The 18,554-nt window shown below is 47.7% G+C and overlaps 1 protein-coding gene across 9 annotated transcripts in view; it reads left to right on the top strand.

Moving 5' to 3' along the window:
- Nucleotides 1–18,554, top strand: part of phldb1b (pleckstrin homology-like domain, family B, member 1b) — a 238,366-nt gene that overhangs the window by 130,029 nt on the left and 89,783 nt on the right. The window contains exon 1 of one of the 9 annotated variants that reach the window (XM_055660551.1): nucleotides 3,395–3,632. The exons of the other annotated variants lie outside the window; for them this stretch is intronic. The gene's annotated coding sequence lies outside the window, so the exon portion shown is untranslated. Of the gene's footprint in view, nucleotides 1–3,394; nucleotides 3,633–18,554 lie in introns of those variants that run through there. 9 annotated transcript variants of the gene reach the window in all.

Here is an 18,554-nt window from a genome sequence, read left to right as displayed (position 1 = left end):
TGCTGCTGCACCCGCTGAGTTTCTCCATCAATTTTGTGTACCTTCGATCTTCCAGCATCTGCAGTTCCTTCTTGAACAGGTTTGTAGGTTGATTGGCTTGGTGTAATTGTAAAGAATTGTCCCTAGTGTGTGTAGGACAGCATTAGGGTGTGGACTCGGTGGGCCGAAGGGCCTGTTTCTGAGCTGTATCACTAAACTAAACAAAACTCCTTTGGGAGCGTCCTCCTGGGTTTGTTGTGTGGTCTGAAGTGATTGCCACAGGCTCATTATTCCCAGTAACTTCTTCAAATCCCTCCCTGTAGCCACTTCATGTATAACGTGCTTCAGTAGATTCTGGACAAGGGGTCACAGCTTAAGGATAAGGGGGAAATCCTTTAAAACCGAGATGAGAAGAACTTTTTTCACACAGAGATGAATCTCTGGAACTCTCTGCCACAGAGGGTAGTTGAGGCCAGTTCATTGGCTATATTTAAGAGGGAGTTAGATGTGGCCCTTGTGGCTAAGGGGATCAGGGGGTATGGAGAGAAGGCAGGTACGGGATACTGAGTTGGATGATCAGCCATGATCATATTGAATGGCGGTGCAGGCTCGAAGGGCCGAATGGCCTACTCCTGCACCTAATTTCTATGTTTCTATGGACCCTAGTGGTGGAGCAGGATTTCCAGATGAGTTTAGTTTATTATCACGAGGTGCAGCGAGAAGCTTTTGTTGCCTGCTATCCAGACAGCAGAAAGACAATACTTGATTACAATTGATCCATTTACAGTGTATAGACACATGATAAGGGAATAATGTTTTGTGCAAGGTAAAGCCAGCAAAGTCCAATCAAGGATAGTCCAAGGGCGCACCAAAGAGGTGGATAGTAGTTCAGCTCTGCTCTCTGGTTGTGGTAAAGTAGCAGGTTCCTACAGACTGCATTGGTAATCCTGGCTGCCTGTACCTCTATAACTAGGGGTGATGCATGCACTAAAATTAATAGACTGGAGGTATCCGGAATAAGGCACTTTCTCATAAAAGATGGAGCTGTGTCGTTCAGCGTGAAATGGAGAAACATTTCAGCTGGGACTTACCCTGAGAAAGCTCACGAGTTCATAAGTGATAGGACCAGAATTAGGCCATTCGGCCCATCAAGTCTACTCCGCCATTCAATCATGGATGATCTATCTCTCCCTCCTAACCCCATTCTCTGCCTTCTCTGCATAACCGGTAAAAATATCTACTGACTTGGCCTCCACAGCCCTCTGTGACAGTGGCGGGGGGCGGGGGGGGGGGGGGGGGGGGGGGGGGGGTCAGAATTGGAACATGAAGATCGCTGGTGTTTTATGATTGGGGTGACCAATAAACCAACCAGGGTTCCAGATGGATGGACGGTGAATGGAGTTGAATCAGGAATTAGTCTTGCAATTGATCATGTCAATATGTTCAGATAAGTCCAAACATGGGACCCTTCCAACCGTGGGAGAGTCTGTGGAGTAAAACCAACCCTCAGATGAAGGAGTGAAGTGGTTTCCTTGTGGTCTGTAGTCTGAGTTGCATTGTCTGACTCATGGTCTGGCTAGTCATAAGTGTGCCATTAACAGAAGGGATGTGCGCATGGACCTGCTGATGTTCTGATGTGGTTGGTAACGCCTTGCGTTTGAGTAAGATCCAATACCAAGTGTCTAAGTGAACGTCAAGACACTCGCGTGACTAATCGGTCCCACCTTTCCCATGTTCCCAATTGACACCAGAGAACGTGGTTTCTAGTTTTAAGCGGTATAGTACTTCCCCGTTCTCCCACACAAAGTACATCCATTTATTTGTTAGAGAATAGAAGGAACTCTCTCTCGTTATACTCTCTAGAATTTAGGAGATTGAGAGGGGATCTTATAGAAACTTACAAAATTCTTAAGGGGTTGGACAGGCTAGATGCAGGAAGATTGTTCCCGATGTTAGGGAAGTCCAGGACAAGGGGTCACAGCTTAAAGATAAGGGGGAAATCCTTTAAAACCGAGATGAGAAGAACTTTTTTTCACACAGAGAGTGGTGAATCTCTGGAACTCTCTGCCGCAGAGGGTAGTTGAGGCCAGTTCATTTGCTATATTTAAGAGGGAGTTAGATGTGGCCCTTGTGGCTAAGGGGATCAGGGGGTATGGAGAGAAGGCAGGTACGGGATACTGAGTTGGATGATCAGCCATGATCATATTGAATGGCGGTGCAGGCTCGAAGGGCCGAATGGCCTACTCCTGCACCTAATTACTATGTTTCTATGAACGAAGGAAAGAAAAACATCATATATGTAAAATGAAACTATCGGTCGAGTCTGGTTGGTTTTCTGTTTGCAGCGCTTCATTGAACCCTTCGGAGATTTCCTGAACCCACCTCACCCATGGGTTAGGGTCTGAAGAAGGGTCTCGACTCGAAACATCACCCGTTCCTTCTCTCCACAGATGCTGCCTGTCCCGCTGAGTTACTCCAGCGTTTTTTGTCAATCCTCGGGTTAAACCAGCATCTGCAGTTCCTTCCTACACACTCACCATGGATGTGTAACTTGCCTCCAAAGTTCCCTCACTACTGAGTCCTCGACGAACCATTTACTTTCCATCAAAGAGGGTCACCGCAACTGTAAATCTGTCTCGCCAGAGGACGGGTTGCCGTGGAAACAGCCTTTGCTTATATCCTAATTCCAGAAATACTTGGCAATTGTTTTCCTCTCTATTACAGATTCCTCAACAATCCCCCATCACAAATTTCCCTCTCCCTCTTTGTTCATCTTTGTGTCTCTCTGAGTCTCTGTCTTGTTGCTGCCCAGATCTCTCGGTGCGGGCAGTGTACCTGAACCGAGTCTCTATGTGCCGGCGTTTTCCCCACTCGTTCACCCACGTGTATCTATCTGCGCCTTTGTCTATGTGTGTCTCCAAGTACATGCATCTCTCCTTCCTCTGTAGACATCTGTGTGTGTGTCTTTGTCTCTGGTTTAGTGTCTGTGCCTGTAAGTCACTGTATAACAGTTTGTGTCTGAGTGTGAGTGTGAGTTCGCGTGTGTGGGTGTGAGCTCATGTGTGTAACATATTCCACTCTCTATCTCCCAGCCTCTGAGTGAGTGTTCAGTCGCCGTTGCTGCCGTCTCTCGCTGCCTGACTGCGAGCAGCGATGTATTTGTGATGATTGTAGGGTAGGGAGGGGGAGGGGGGAGATAGCTGGAGTGCTTTAGGAGTGGGAGCAGATCGCCAGCGAGGTCAGTCAGTGGCAGTGAAACTGGATCCTAGTGAAGCTCTGAGCAGAGCAGGAGAGGAATGTTCATGGCTGAGCGCGGCGGCGGTGGCGAGGGAGGGCCAGTCTCTCTAACACAGCCAGCTGCAAACGACAGGCAGATTTAGCTTCCTCCCCCCTCCCCACCCCCCACCCCTCCAGCCGTTTAAGCAACACACGATCCCAGCCTGTCACTGAAGCAGTGCCGCTGCCGTCTGCAACTACTGGTCGCCGCTACGTGGACTTAAACTGTTCAACCTAGAGATTGAAGCGTGGGGAGAGAGAGGTTCCGGAGAAACACTGGGGTCGGTGTGAGATCCACTGACCTCTGCTCTAGCCGGGGGCAGCGGATGGTGCAACCCACCCACGCCGGCCAGCCCGTGTAGGAACGGGGAGACGAGGTGAGACCCGTGTGCTGATAGATTTACAAGTCTCTCTGCTGCCTCGCTCGCTTTGTTCTTTTGTGCGTTGCCCTCCTCTTTGTGTGTTTCACTGTCTGTCTTTGTGCACCGCTGTGCTCCCACACACATGATACATACACTGCCTGCTTCATTACATGTGATTTATCTATCCGCTCTTTATATGTGTGTTTAAAACCTTGTGTGTGAAAGACTATGTGTGTGTTTAAATCCCCTTGTGTGTGAGAGTGTGTTTAAGATCTTGTGTGTGTGAGTGAGTGTGTGTGTGTGCTTGTTTGTGAGTGTCTGTGTGTGAGTGTTTGTGTGAGTGTTTGTGTGTGTGTGTGTGTGAGTGTGTGTGTGTGGGTGTGTGTGTGTGTGTGTGTGTGTGTGTGTGTGTGTGTGTGAGTGTCTGTGTGAGTGTGTGTGTGTGTGTGTGTGTGTGTGTGTCTATGTGTGTGTGTGTGTTTGTGTGTGTGTGTGTGTGAGTGTTTGTGTGTGTGTGAGTGTGAGTGTGTGAGAGTGAGTGTGTGTGTGTGTGATTCTCTGTGTGCATGTGATTGTGTGTTTGTGTGTGTGTGTGCGTGTGTGTGAGTGTGTGTGAGTGTTTGTGTGTGTGTGTACAAGATTCTCTGTGTGCGATTGTGAGTGTTTGTGTGTGTGATGTGTGTGTGTTTGTGTGTGTGTGTGTGTGTGATTGTGTGTGTGTGTGATTGCACAAGATTCTCGTGAGACTAATGTATGTGTTTTTGCGTGTAGATGTTTGCAATTGTGTGATTCCGTGCATGCATGTGTCCATGCGTGTGTGAACGTGTTGCATTTATGGATGCATGTATATCTATCCATGTTTGCTCTTTCTCCAGTTGATTACTTTATCAGTTGGATTTAGCTCTTGGGGCTAATGGAATCTAGGGGTATGGGGAAAAAGCTTGATGTTGGATGGTCAGCTGGCTCGAAGGGCCGAATGGCCGACTCCTGCACCTATTGTCTATGTGTCTATGTATCACTATGCCTCTTTTACCCGTCCCATCTGACCCTTCCACCATGTATACAATATCTCTCACTTACTCCATTCAAGAGTCAAGTCAAGAGAGTTTTATTGTCATGTGTTCCAGGGGACAATGACATTCTCACTTGCTGCAGCACAACAGAATATAGTAAGCATATATACAGAACAGTTCAGTGTGTCTATAGACACATAAATAAACAGATAAAGTGCAATAGGCTGTTTTAGTTCAGAGTTTGTTTGAAGTTGTGTCTAATAGTCTGATGGCTGTGGGGAAGAAGCTGTTCCTGAACCTGGATGTTGCAGATTTCAGGCTCCTGAACTTTCTACCTGATGGCAGTAGAGAGATGAGTGTGTGGCCAGGATGGTGTGGGTCCTTGATGATGCTGGCAGCCTTTTTGAGGCAGCGACTGCGATAGATCCCCTTGATGGTGGGGAGGTCAGAGCCGGTGATGGACTGGGCAGTGGTCACAACTTTCTGCATTCTTTTCCGCTCCTGGACGCTCAGGTTGCCGAACCAAGCCACGATGCAACCGGTCAGCATTCTCTCTACTGTGCACCTGTAGAAGTCCGAGAGAGTCCTCCTTGACATACCGACTCTCCGTAATCTTCTCAGGAAGTAGAGGCGCTGATGTGCTTTCTTTATAATTGTATCAGTGTTCTGGGACCAGGAGAGATCTTCGGAAATATGCAAGCCCAGGAATTTGAAGTTGTTGACCCTTTCCACCATCGACCCGTTGATATAAACGGGACTGTGGGTCCCCATCCTACCCCTTCCGAAGTCCACAATCAGTTCCTTGCTTTTGCTGGTGTTGAGAGCCAGGTTATTGTGCTGGCACCATTTGGTCAATCTGTCGATCTCACTTCTATACTCTGACTTGTACCCATCAGTGATACGTATCACAACAGTGGTGTCGTCGGCGAACTTGATGATGGAGTTCGCACTATGTCCGGCTACGCAGCCATGAGTATAGAGTGAGTACAGCAGGGGGCTGAGCACGCAGCCTTGAGGTGCTCCCGTGCTGATTGTTATCGAGAATGACACATTTCCACCAATACGGACAGACTGTGGTCTGTGAATGAGGAAGTCCCTCCCTCTCTCTGCATCGCCACCACTTTGTGTCTCCCTCCCTTTATCTGCCTCCACCCCTCTTTGTCCTTGACGTGCCAAACTTTGATTTAGACGTTGGAGCATAAATTCCCAGGGTGTGGAGAGGAACTATTTCCCATTTTGTTGGGGCAGACTAGTGATGCTGAGAGCTGCCTGAAGCTTTGATGTTGGAAATGTGATCCTTGTAACTCACTGTTGCGGGTTTCCCCACTCCGATCAAACAACAAATGATCCCAACATCCAACCAATCCAAAACTGAGCTCAACAACAAAAGGAACATGCGCACATAACATCAATTTGATTACCAGCTCCTCATATTTCGCTTGGGCAGCTTACACCCCAGTGGTATGAACATTGACTTCACCAACTTCAAGTTGCCCTTGCTTTCCCTCTCTCTCCATCCCTCCCCCACCTTCCCAGTTCTCCCACAGTTACTCCAGTGTCCAATTCGATATGCCTGGTGTAAATATATTTTACATCTGGCTATTTTGTGTGGGGCATGTTGTTTGAGCAGTAAATGGTTCAAAAATTGTTATATTTCTACAGCTTCCAGTTCTGAACTGTATAAAAGTGTCAGGGGGTTAGGTTCAGACACACAGGTGTCCTTCTGCCCACTGTGACTCCAGGCAGGGTTCCCATTGTAAGGGAACTCTCACTTTAACATTAGTCTCGGAAGTTCCTCCTCCCTCTCAGATCAGAATGAATGATCACAACACACAATTGTGTGGATGGGGAGGGGCGTTACCTCTGGGTGTCCGAGGTCAATGTTCACCCTCCATCAGGAATGCAGATCTCTTGGCCGGCTGCTGTCTGCCTGCTCCATGTGGATGTTTTCAACGCACAAAGTGCCCGGGGCACGTCCTATATATATTACAGACACAACACTATCTCTTCAGAGTAATACTCAACTGTAGATGGACTGGCTCCAGCGCGGCACGGTGGTGCAGCAGTAGAGTTGCTGCCTCACACGCCAGAGACCCGGGTTCAATCCTGACTACGGGTGCTGTCTGTGCGGAGTTTGTACGTTCTCCCCGTGACTGCGTGGCATTTCTCCGGGTGCTCTGGTTTCCTACGACATTCCAAAGACATACAGATTTCTATGTTAATTGGCTTCGGTACAGAATGTAAATTGTCCCTCGTGTGTGTGTAGGATAGTGCTAATGTGCAGGGAACGCTGGTCTGGTTGGACTCGGTGGGACTAGGAGCCTGTTTCTGCTCGGTAATACTAAACTAATACTAAACTAAACTAGACACTGCAGTTATCTGTTCCAACTGACCAGGAGGCTCCCAAACACCACACATGCACCTACAGGCTACAACCTGACCCTACCTGCCTTGGCTCACACTGCAAATCTGCAAGTACAGCTCCCCCCAGCTTCTAATGAGCTGGAGTAAGGCACAAGATGCTGGAGTAACTCAGCGGGACAGGCAGCATCTCTGGAGAGAAGGAATGGGGGACGTTCAAGATTCAAGTGAGTTTATTGTCATGTGTCCCTGATAGGACAATGACATTCTTGCTTTGCTTCAGCACAACAGAACATAGTAGGCATTAACTACAAAGCAGATCAGTGTGTCCATATACCATTATATAAATATATACACACATGTAGAAATGAACTGATAAAGTGCAAATAATAGATAATGGGCTATTAATGTTCAGAGTTTTGTCCGAGCCAGGTTTAATAGCCTGATGGCTGTGGGGAAGTAGCTATTCCTGAACCTGGTCGTTGCAGTCTGAAGAAGGGCCTCGACCCGAAATGTCCCGAGATGCTGCCTGTCCCGCTGAGTTACTCCAGCTTTTTCTGTCTATCTTGAGTTTAAACCAGCATCTGCAGTTCCTTGCTGCACACTTCTCATGAGCTGGGCTCTCTGAATGCAGATGCACAGGTTCCCTCCCCTCCTCCCCCAACCCACGGGAGCTGCCTGGCCCCCATGGCATTAGCGTTTGTGATCAGCTGAGGCCCAGGCCGTGACTTAAAGGGCAAATATCTTAATTGCCCATTTACTGCGTAGCTGTCAAAGGCTTTTCTGTTCCTATTCTATAAAAACATCTGAGCGGGAGGTTGATTGGTGAATCAGTTGGGTTTCCCTGCGATTTACATCTGATTACGTCTTCTGTTCCCCACAGAACTGGAGGAACATGAATCCCCCCCACAGTAGTCAAACTGGTCCCCACTGCCTTAGTCTGTGTTGGGCTCACAGCTGCGAGTGCCTGGGCTTAGAAAAGTTTAGTTTGGAGATACAGCACGGAAACAGGCCCTTCGGCCCAACGGGTCCGTGCCGACCACACGTTTTCACACAGAGAGTGGTGAATCTCTGGAATTCTCTGCCACAGAAGGTAGTTGAGGCCAGTTCATTGGCTATATTTAAGAGGGAGTTAGATGTGGCCCTTGTGGCCAAGGGGATCAGAGGGTATGGAGAGAAGGCAGGTACGGGATACTGAGTTGGATGATCAGCCATGATCATATTGAATGGCGGTGCAGGCTCGAAGGGCCGAATGGCCTACTCCTGCACCTAATTTCTATGTTTCTATGACCAGCGATCCCCGCACACTTACACTTTACTACACACACTAGGGACAATTTACACCTACACCAAGCCAATTGACCAACATACCTGTAGATCTTTGGAGCGTGGGAGGAAACCGAAGATCTTGGAGAAAACCCACGCAGGTCACGGGGAGAACGTACAAACTCCGTACAGACAGCACCCGCAGTCGGGATCGAACCCGGGTCTCCAGCGCTGCAAGCGCTGTAAGGCAAATGTGTGCGTGTGTGTGTACAGAAGTGTCAGAGTGGGCTCAACTCGGGAGATCTCGAAAGAACTGCCAACAGCTGAGTGAGGTGGAGGACATGTGTCGATGGCCTCTGCTCCCTAGAGAAGAAAAGGGCTTGAGAAGAAGATGTATGTATACGAGGCACATGTTTACACACTTGTTTGTGTATGTGTGTGTACCCGTGTGTATACACATTAACTGGGTCTGTGCTTGTACACATCCCTTGTACAGAAAGGCAAGGCTATGAGGTTCCATGTGATGTCCCAACGAGAGGCGAACACATTATCATCGCTCACTGCGTGAGGTCAGACACGACCTGTTCACTTGGGACAGCAACTCGTCCGGGCTGCCCGTTTCCATCGGATCAACAAACATAATCAAAGCTTGTGGGAGATAAAAGGAGATGAAAGAGGGGAAACTTCAAAAGGTGCAGTTCATGATATGATCAAATGGATCAATTAGTCTATGAGACCACGCTTCCTCTGGGAGCCCCGACTTAACAGAATAACAAACAAATTATTAAGCATCTCATGGTCTTGTGTTTACACGCAACCCAAACAGGAAAATGTGAAGAAAGGAACTGCAGATGCTGCTTTGTACCAGACATCGACACAAAGTACTGGAGTAACTGCGCGGGGTCAGGCAGCATCTCTGGAGAAAGAAGATGGGTGACGTTTTGGGTCAGGACCTTTCTTCAGTCTGAAATTAGAGGGAAGGGAACTGGAGGGCCAGCAGAACAAAGCAGGGCCAGCAACAGATGACCAAGGATGGGTGGAGCCCACAATGGCCCATTGTTGGTGGGGAAGCGGTGATAATGGAGGGTCACAGGGATGCGAAGAGTGGAACTAGAAGGACCACTAGGGTGGGGAGGGGGGGGGGAGGGGAGGGGGGGGGAAGGGAAGGGAAAGCAGCGGTTACTTGAAATTAGAGAGATCAACATTCACACCTCTGGGTTGAAAGCTGCCCATAGCAAAATATGAACTGTGTTGCAGCCTTGGGCAAAGACCACTCAAATCATTTCCATTCTCTGAATCATTTCACAGTGGACATTCAGAATGGGAACATTCAGTCTGAAAAAGGGTTTTGGCCCGAAACGTTGCCTATTTCCTTCGCTCCATCGATGCTGCCTCACCCGCTGAGTTTCTCCAGCACTTTTGTCTACCTTCGATTTACCAGCATCTGCAGTTCCTTCTTAAACATTCAGAATGGGATTTTGGCCATCCTATAAAACGCTCAGCCCACTGCTGTCATTCCTTCTGACTGCAGGCACCCAGCGAGGTCAGGGAGTTGTTGATAGGCCTTCCCAAGATGGGCCGTTAGTTAACTTGATGTCAATGAGCAGCTAACAGAGGACAACAGCGAGTTAACGGAGAATGAATATTTGCATTTCAATAGCACCATTGATTAGACCAGGGTAACTCGAGGCTACTCACGGCCACTGGCGTGCTTTGGGGGAGGGGGCACTGTTGTAAAATCAGACGTTGGGAATCCACACAGTGTGTGTGTGTGTGTGTGTGTGTGTGTGTGTGTGTGTGTATGTCTGTGTGTGAGTGTGTGTGTGTGTGTGTGTGTGTGCGTGTGTGTGTGTGCGTGTGTCCGTGTGTGTGCGTGTGTGTGTCTGTGTATGTCTGTGTGTGTGTGTGCGTGGGTGTGTGTGCGTGCGTGTGTCCGTGCGTGTGTGTATCTCACAAACAAGCATGTTGGTTTGGCAATTGGAATTGTGTAAAGATGAGCTGGGATCAATACAGCAAATTTCCATATTTTGGGAAATTAGTTGGACTTATCCAAAGTTACAGGTCACATTTAATGATCTTTACATTAGAACTTCCGTAAGTTAGTAGTTGACACTGAGCTATGTTCCCCTCTTGTCTTTGGAATCAAGGCAGCCTGAAGCTGCTTCTCTGACCACTCCTCAGCTGACCAGTTATTTAACACCGAAGATAGACACAAAATTCTGGAGTAAACCAGCGGGTCAGGCAGCATCTCTGGGGAGAAGGAATAGGCGACGTTTCCGTTCGAGACCCTTCTTCAGATTGAGAGTCAGGGAAGAGGGAACCAAGAGATATGAAAAGGTACATAGAACAAATTAATGAACGATATGCACAACGACAGATTGAAGCCAGCAACGATGATCAAGGAAAGGTGGAGCCCACAATGGTCCATTGTTGGTTGTGGGGAGAGTGAAGGGAAGGTGAGGAGGTGTTATTTAAAACTTCTGCCCTCCCCTTATCGTTGCTTGCTGTATACATGTTTTTTTTAGTTTAGTTTAGAGATACAGCGCGCAAGCAGGCCCTTCGGCCCACCAGCGATCCCCGCACATTAACACTATCCTACACACACTAGGGACAATTTTTGCATTTACCAAGCCAATTAACCCACAAACCTGTCGTCTTTGGAGCGTGGGTGGAAACCGAAGATCTCGGAGAAAACCCACACAGGTCACGGGGAGAACGTGCAAACTCCGTACAGACAGCACCCGTAGTCGGGATCGAACCTGGGTCTCCGGCGCTGCAAGCTCTGTAAGGCAGCAACTCTACCGCTGACTCGCCTCTCCTGCGTGTCTCCTCACCCACCCACCACCAACATTAGCACTGAAACATGTGCTTCTGATCCTCTACACATTGGTTTTTGAATTCTGATTCCCATTTACAGATTCCTCCATAGTCCATGTCTCCACTCTCCAGACACCCCCAGCCATCTCCACTCCTCCACTCCAGGCATCTTTGGGCACCCTTGTCTTTTCACTACATCTGGTTCCTCTCATGTTCTGAAAGACTTTGCAAAAATAATGTTTCAAAAATATTTTGACCAAGCGATGTATCATTTACTCCCATGTTTCCTGGTGTGAACTTCCTTGAAGTATTTTATAACTTTAGAGGTGGTCTGCAACTTGAAAGTTTTAGATTGTGATCAGAGACTCCCACCAGTCTGGAGCAAGGACGGCTGTATCAGAGGATTGCATTTTATATTACCTCTCTGCATTCCGACATGTCATCTCTGTTGCTACACATTAACTGAAAACTCCTGGCGTGCATTCCTGTTGTCTGTTGATAAATGATGCAATCTTTTGGAAGTTAGGATCGGGAGCCCTGTGGGGTTTGTTAGAATTGGCCAGGAAGGAAACCACCCACAAGATGAAAGGCGCTGAGTTACTGAGGAAAAGTTGCATCTGTATGTGAGAGTGTTAGAGAGAGATGCCTCTGTTTCTCCACATTGTCTGGATGGAAGGCTTTCTGTACATTGTGTTCACCTCTTCACCTGCAAGTGGGAAATCCATGCTGGCCTCTCCCTGTTTCTGGAAGTTGGAATCTCCAGTGTGTTATAGGGATTGTTGGGTTTCCGTGGAGTTGGTTGCGAGATTAAGTGCTGCCATTTAGAACATAGAACAGTAGTGTGCAGAAACAGGCTTTTGGGCCTACAGTGGGTGTGTGAACCTGCTGAACTGTCTATCCCAGACGCTTGGTGGCTGAGTGAATTTAAAGGTAAAAGGATAGGTTTTCAGAATCTTAGAATGAGTGGAAAAGAGGAATTCGAATAGGGATTTAGTTTGGTTTAGAGATACGGCATAGAAACAGGGCACTGGCCCACCCAGTCCACCCCGACCATCAATTACCCGATCACACTAGTTCTGTGTTATCCCACTTTCTCATCCACTCCCTACACACTGGGGGGGGTAATTTACACAGGGCTAATAAACCTACAAACCAGCATGTCTTTGGGATGTGGGAGCACCTGGAGGAAACTCACATGGTCACAGGGAGAACGTGCAAACTCCGTACAGACAGCACCCGAGGTGGGGTTCGAACTCGGAACTGTAGCGCTGTGAGGCAGCAGCTCTACCCGCTGTGCTGCCCTGATATGATCTAATTCATAGGCAGAGCCTATGAATTTGCTTTGGCATTTCACTACCTTGTGTAATATAGAGGTACGTTGGCCTAGATTGGAATCAAAAGGGAGAGGAGAGTGTTTCCTGGTTATGTGGTGGTTAGAGAGGAAACGGGCTCCATGTCAGTGAGAGTGAGACAAGGATGGTGTGAGTTCCCCTGTATTAGTATCTGGATATCAGGAGAAACACAATTATATATTCTTCAGACAACAGGATTCCAACTTGCTCCGATCATATTTCCATTACTACCCTTCCCCTTGCTGCTTCCAGTTGTACAGTAGATAGCAGCTTCTTCATAGCCACTCTTCCCCGAGGCCTAGTGAAATGTAGTGGTTAAACTACGTTTAAATTAAGAGGCAATTCAGATGTTATTTGCCGGCCCACTGTGGTGTGAGCTGTTACGTGGAGCAACTCTACAAGGGATGATGTGTGGTGAGAAATTTCAAGCAAATATTTACACATGCCAGTGAAGTAAACTTCCAGCCACAGAAGTCACGACACACTGACAGGTTCAATTTAGTTGATCACCTGTCCCTGGACTGGCTAATACTGGAGCAGCCCTCGCTAAACCACTAAACCATTTCAGAGCAACACCTGTAAATTCATGGGGTTCCCCCCCCCCCCCCCCCCCCCCCCCACAGACCACACCTGGGCAACATCTGCAAATACTGATACATGTCAGGGTATTCCCTGCAGATGTTGATACATTTCCAATCCACCTCCACACAAGCACGGTGGCGCAGCGGTAGAGTTGCTGCCTTACAGCGCCAGATCCCCGGATTTGATCCTGACTATGGGTGCTGACTGAAGATGGGCTGAAGGGCCTGAGACCCCACTGTTCACAGGTCATAGAGCGATACAGTGTGGAAACAGGCCTTTTGGCCCAATTTGTCCACATCGGCCAACATGTCCCATCTACACTAGTCCCACCTTCCTGCGCTTGGCCCATGTCCCTCTAAACCTGTGCTTTCCGTGTACCTGTCCAAATGTTTCTTAAATGTTGCGATACTACCTGCCTCAACTACCTCCTCCGGCAGCTCGTTCCATACACCCACCACCCTCTGTGTGAAAAGGTTACCCCTCAGATTCCCATTAAATCCTTCCCCCCCCCCCCCCCTCACCTTAAACCTATATCCTCAAACGTGATGAATGTTTCTGAATCTACCATTCTCTTGAGAAAAGTAATCTAGTCCCCTATCACCCTCGGGATTAGAAGACTCCTCCTCATCTCCCCCTATCAACCTTGTCAAGGTTGTCAAGGGATATGGGGAGAAGGCAGGAACGGGGTACTGATTGTGGATGATCAGCCATGATCACATTGAATGGCAGTGCTGGCTCGAAGGGCCAAATGGCCTCCTCCTGCACCTATTGTCTATTGTCAATTTTGTTGTTATTGGCACAGATACGGTGAGTCACAATGCCAATTACTTTAATTCTCCACTCCCCTGTTTTTTGACCTGTGAACGGAAACAGATCTTATTTACTGAGTAGATCACAAATGGATGGGGGTGTGAGCGATTTTGATCCAAATATGATATGTTTATAGGTTATCAACTACATTCAGAGTATTCTTTAAACATTTAGGCACCAGCTTCATTATTATGTTTGACCAAATGCTCCGTAAGTTTCTTGTTGGCCTGCCAACAATGCACTTACTGTATGGATGTACCACTTTACAAGATAACATGTCTAGTCTGATTGAATTACAAGGCTACGCTCCAGTCGAGATGGTTTGAGAAAGTCAACCAAACCTTCAAGGCTGAATTAGAGCCTCTTTGTTCACCTGAGAGACGTCATCACTGCCGATAGATTGTAGGATGTTGTGGACAAATTGCTTTCTCCCCTTGAATCCTTGCCACAGATGTTATAGGATGACTAACTTCAATTTACAAATCACCCCGATGACTTTGTTTCACTGGCAATCATCTTTTCATTTCATTCATAAACCGAAATTGTTGCCTCCGCACAGCTGATCCGATCACTGAAAGGTTAATATGCAGTGACTGTAAAAATTACACGGTCCCAATCCTTCAAATGCCAAACCTACAACTAACTACCACCTTGTGTCAAAAATAAACTGCTTTGGATGTTGGAAGCCTGAAATTAAAACACAACGTTTTGGATGCACTCAGTGGGACTGCGGTGACATGGAGTTTGTTTTTGGCTGTTCGAAGAAAAAAAACTCCATGAATCTTTGTCGTGCATGGAATAGAGTCCAACGGTCCAAAAATGCATCTGAAGAATATTTTGGCAGCAAACCATTCAGAAGGACAGACACAAAATGCTGGAGTAACTCAGTGGGACCGGCAGCATCTCTGGAGAACATGGATAGGTGATATTTCTTTGTCACCTATTCCTTCTCTCCAGAGATGCTGCGGGTCCCACTGAGTTAAACCCCTGTCCCACTTGCGTGTCCTTGGCACGTTAATTACGTGACCTCGTGGTCGCGTTGAGGCGCGACAGTCCGGCGAAGGGCGCGCGCGACTTCATGCGCCCGCACAGCCGTCTGGAGCCCTTCTTTCAAAAGCGTCTTGACCCGAAACGTCATCCATTCCTTCTCTCCAGAGATGCTGCCGTTCCCGCTGAGTTACTCCTGCATTTTGTGTCCATCTTCAATTTTCTTGGCCCTGCTCTGGGAGTTGAAGTGGGGGCGGATCCGGACCGCAACGGCCGTGAGCCCCAGGCCGAGCTCGGCGATCGTTTGCCTGCTTCTGCTGCTGTTGGCGGTGAAACGTTGCGTCGCGTCAGGGTCTTGGTCCTGTCCCACTTTGGCCGTTGCGCACAACTCCATACCTCTCCGCGCTTCTCAGTGGGACCGGCCCCGCGCGGCCATACGATGCCCGTGCACCTCAACGCGACCACGAGGTCGCGTAATTTGCGTGCCAAGGACACGTAAGTGGGACGGGCCCTTTACTCCAGCATTTTACGTCTATCTTCTGACTTTGGAGCACTGTCTTCACATGGACTGAATGTACATTGCCTGTTTGATTTATACCAAGACAGACACCTCTGGGTTTGACTGTGCTCTGCGTTCTTTGTCAGCATGAACAATACAGCATTAACTGGCGCAAAACAACATTCTGACAAGTTGGGAATTTAAATTCAGGTTGAAAAAAGTAGTCTAAAAATTAAAAACAGCTGTCATATTGTCACTAAAGTCCCGACTGACCACTGACATCCTTTTAAGGGAAGGTCAACTCCTTCCTCGTATTGGTTAGGTTTATTTCTGAGTCCCATTCCAAACCGATACGGACAACTCCTATTTATTGTCTGTCGTGCAGAGCCAGCCAACAAATTGTATCAAACGTCACCATCGCGGAGGCTGAGGAGAAAAAGACTTTCTCGGGACGACAAGGTACGTTGGATAAATACCAACCTTGCCCCCTGAAACCAAACTGCTTGAGAGTTAAACAAGAGTAATGTTTTATACGGCTGAGCAGGAACTGGAGAGGGGACAAGACATTTTCAGCTCAGCGATGAGAACGCCCGCGGTGTATTTACAGCCACTGTGTGTGTGTGAGTGATGAGTTGGGCTGTGATCGTCACACACTACTCATCATGTGATGCTGACATCGCCTGTCTCATTCACAACGGCAAAGATGGAAATGTTGCCAATGTGTGACTGCCATCACAGAGGGAATATAAATCTTGATTCTATCCTCTGTTTTCAATTTCCTTATTATTTATCACTTCTCAGGGCGCTGTTAATGAATCAGGTACAGACTGTATACGACAGGAACCCATGTCCCAGAGCTGACTGTACACTGCACCAGAGGGACTGCCTCGTTGGATAGCTATCAGACCAGCACCAGGATAGTTCTGAGGATATTCAAGATCCAACTCTTGGTATTGATGGTGTAAAAACAAGGGACAAGTATTCTGCCCCCACCTGTTATATTCCCACTCTCAATGTTCAGCAGAATGAGGCCATTCAGCCCATCAAGTCGACTGCCATTCAATCAGCTGATCTATCTTTCCCTCTCAACCCCATTCTCCTGCCTTCTCCCCATAACCCCTGGCATCTATTAACTTGGCCTCCACAGCCTTCTGTGGAATCGTGCGATGATTCAGTGATACTTAATTGTCACATGTAGTTGCTGCCTTGAAATTTCTATCTAGTGTTGCATCCGATCCAGTAAATCATACAGCAGACGCCACCTGGGCTTTACACAAAGAGTCGCCACGATTCATTCCGGCACCAACAAAGTTTCAAAAGTTCTGAGTACAGTCTTATCTCCTGGCAGTGGTGAATCAGGCTTGCTGGCATATGGGGCCCCACACCGGGCCCCTCTTTGCCCTTAGCGGCCCTTCCCCCCCCCCCCCCCCCCGGGTCCCTCATCATTCTTGGCTGCCCAAGAACCAACCTCAGATAAGGGTGTTTTAAGGTGTCGGAAGGAACTGCAGATGCTAGTTTAAACCGAAGATAGACACATAATGCTGGAGCAACTCAGCGGGACAGGCAGCATCTCTGGAGAGAAGGAACGGGTGACTTTTGGGTCGAGACCCTTCTTCAGTCTGAAGATAAAGATACAAGCGCTAACATTGTTGAAGAAGGGTCTCAACCCAAAACGCCACCCATTCCTTCTCTCCAGGGATGCTGCCTGTCCCGCTGAGTTCCTCCAGCATTTTGTGTCTATTAAAGGTGTTTCAACATAGGATCAGCACCGACACGACAAGGCTGGGTCTGGGGGTAAATGGGAACAGCTGGACAGGTACTCGCTGAGTTTGTCACCGTGTTGTGTGACTTCACGCCCTTTGTCTAGTCAGTAGTAATTCAATTTGTGTTCCATTGTAAACGTTGCTAAACAGAGGAAGACAATGGCCCTACAGGGTGTGCTTGTGTGGAGTGTTAAATGGTTTATTTATTACCCACTAGTCTTACACAAATAAATCACCAGGTCACAGGCAGCTCCGGAATAAGCGAATCACTCAGTCCAGGTTAAACTCTAACCTGGTCACACCCGTCTGGTGAATTACTTTCCTGTCACTTTGCCAATTTATTCTGAAGTGAGGAGCACCGTGAGACCTGCACAAATACTGAAGCAAGACAATAGACAATAGGTGCAGGAGTAGGCCATTCGGCCCTTCGAGCCAGCACCGCCATTCAATGTGATCATGGCTGATCATCCCCAATCAGTACCCCGTTCCTGCCTTCTCCCCATATCCCCTGACTCCACTATTTTTAAGAGCCCTATCTAGCTCTCTCTTGAAAGCATCCAGAGAACCTGCCTCCACCGCCCTCTGAGGCAGAGAATTCCACAGACTCTGATCAATTTGTGTTATGCACAAACTACAAGGAGTTCTGTAGCCCTTCCACCGAGTTCATACTTGCACGGACATCCACAACAACATCTTGTATTTAGGCAGCGTTTGCAGGCAGAGAAAAGCTTTACAGGAGGAGTGGAGGTAAACGTTAGTGGTGATCAGGCAGGGTGAGAGGCGGGTGGGCTGACCAGCAGTGGGCTAGTGGGAGGGTGTATGTGGCAAGGATGGGGGCTGTCTATTAGCAATGCGTGAACGTGGGCAGCACGGTGGTAGAGTTGCTGCCTTACGGTGCCAGAGACCTGGGTTCGATCCTGGCCAGGGGTGCTGTCTATGTGGAGTTTGTACGTTATATCCATGATATGTCTCATTATATCATATATATATTGTGTGTGTGTGTGTGTGTGTATATGAGTACGTGTATATACACACACACACATATATATTTATGATATGTATCAATATATCATATATATATTGTGTGTGTGTGTGTGTGTGTGTATATGTGTGTGTGTGTGTATATGTGAGTACGTGTGTATATATACACACACACACACAGACATACACACATATATATTTATATGTATGTATTTCATATATATATTTGTGTGTGTGTGTATATATGTGTGTGTGTGTGTGTGTGATATGTGTGTGTATATATATACACACACACACAGACATACACACATATATATTTATATGTATCAATATTTTATATATTGTGTGTGTGTGTGTATATGAGTATGTATATATACACACACACACAGAGCTTTTTTTTCTCTTGTTTATTATATTGTTTACAGTGCACGATGTTTACATATTGTGTTGTGCTGCTGCGGGCAGCAATGGACTTCATTGTTCTATCTGGGACATATGACAATAAA

The sequence above is a fragment of the Leucoraja erinacea genome, chromosome 32 (genome assembly GCF_028641065.1).
Source record: "Leucoraja erinacea ecotype New England chromosome 32, Leri_hhj_1, whole genome shotgun sequence".
In the NCBI taxonomy this organism is placed as follows: Eukaryota; Metazoa; Chordata; class Chondrichthyes; order Rajiformes; family Rajidae; genus Leucoraja; species Leucoraja erinaceus.
Note: the sequence above shows the minus strand (reverse complement) of the source record. Positions and strands in the feature narration are given on the sequence as shown.